The following is a 2,112-nucleotide window of genomic DNA, read 5'->3' on the forward strand; positions in this document are numbered from 1 at the left end:
ATCCCCCGGGCTGCACGAATTCGATGTCTCCCAGGAGAGCGGCCCGAGATCAGCTCATTGGAGGGTTCATGGAGTTTCTAGTGAGTATGCACCCCATCTGCTAGTCTTGTGGTTGAACAATCGATCGACAGCTATCTCATGCACTATGTATCAAGAAGATCCATCGCATTCTATGCAAGCCCCAGTCGGCTTCTTGGGGAATATCTTCTGGGTTTCCTATGCTGTGGTCGTATTCCGCCGTTTCCTCGCAAAAATTTCAAGGTATCGGTCCTCTGTCATAGCTTTGTCATGGATACACGCTGGAACAGCTTCCCCAAAACTTCATACACGCGAGCTGCTCCACCTCACCGCTATCTCCACCTCAACATACCTCGCAGCCCCTCTCATCGCCCGGAATGTTCCAACCCTCTACGTCTACTCTTCACCAACATCGACTTCTGCCAGTTGTTTGCCGTGTACCTAGGCGGCAACTACGAGGACCTCTAGTCTTTTGTACGACGAAGCGCCAGCGACAATAGAAACCTATTGTTGACATCTTCCATATGGCCGTTCACACCTCTCCTTTCCCTTGTCGGATGAAACCTGCAGCATCGTTCTTAATCCATACACACACATATGCCAATAGGGTCGCCGTCCAAAGACTCCCTCGCTTCGGAGTTTTCTCTCATGTTTGGATTCAGCCTCTGGACTCGTTCCCCCCTCCACTTGTGTCCATTGGCGTTGACGGTAGAGATGGCTACTGGGACCTACTTTTCTGCTGTGGAATCAACATCCCGGTTCATCCTTCGACTGCTATTTATATATTCCTCTATTCGAAGTCGTCTCTCCGCATGTGGACCCGGCGTTCGGACTTCGTTGGCTTTCCACTTGGGTTGAGAGTTGCCGAAGGATAGGATCAGTCACATATCTCTCTATATCTCAGCCTCTTCAATGTGATTGGTACTAGACGATGAAACATGCGTGTCGTCGCAGTGGAATCCATCCGCCCTACCGCACATGCGCAGGGGTCTGACTTCTCCGCACAGCGGGCCCTCGGGGTTCTGTCAGACGTCGCCTTAGGTATGCACCTGCCTCCCCATGCTGATCTTGTGGTTGACGAAGCGACCTATCACTAGCTCTTGAGCTGATATCTCAGCATTTAAGACTACGCATCGCAGGGTTCTGCAAAACCCACCAAGTTGCTCCTCGTAGATTTGCAGGCTTTTCTGTGATGTGGTCGTCGGATTTCTCTCATGTCTTTCGAGGTGTCGACCCCTTTGACAAGTTCAGTTGAATCAACTCACGACCTTTTTTATCTCCACTTGGACCGACTGCAACTCGCGACTCCTTCCAACGTCACCTTGAACCCTTTCTCGCCATCTACCCAGATCCCACTCCGTCGCTCCCACCTCTCCTCAACCGCCACCTCCCTTCACTTGCTGATAGACACCATCGACTACTTCAGGCTTGGACGGAAAGCCCACGCTACTTGCTCTTCTCGTCGGATCGACGATTTTTTCAACATCGTTATCATATCCCAAGATTGTGCAATGGAGGAGCTCGGGAGAAACTCATAGATAAACTATGCGGCGAGATCGGGGATGGCGCTTGGGAGACAAATACTTCGGACTGTAAAGGTAGAGTACTAGTTATAATTGAATGGGACGGTAATTACAGAACTGTTGAAATGCGAAGGAACGTTCACGAGATGTCTGAACCACCGTGGGATGTGTTTGAAATTGATCAACAACTTGACCATCGCCCTTGACGTCGACCTCGCGCTGGCCAAACATCGGCCAGTACACAACTGTTACGTTCTTGCTTGATCTTTCCATTTGAACGGATCGAAACTGTCGATATCCCTGGAACTACGACGAACTACTTATTGCTCTGTTTGGCCTCTCTCGAAGCTGGCGATCCGAGGGCAAGCCCTGAGCCTGCTTCCTCGAGCTCTGGGCTGGAGAACTAAGGAGGTGCGTTTTCTTTCTTCCTCCAGGCTCACCTTCAGATATTGATTCTCTGCCTGCAGATCATATGCACTGCGCTACTCAGTGGTAGTCAGTCTACGCCTGTCTACCCGCCACGACTTTCAGCTTGGGATTGGCGGGTCCCTTAAACGGCTTGCTACAGCTA

Source organism: Laccaria bicolor, genomic scaffold, assembly GCF_000143565.1.
Source record: "Laccaria bicolor S238N-H82 LACBIscaffold_62 genomic scaffold, whole genome shotgun sequence".
Taxonomy (NCBI): Eukaryota; Fungi; Basidiomycota; class Agaricomycetes; order Agaricales; family Hydnangiaceae; genus Laccaria; species Laccaria bicolor.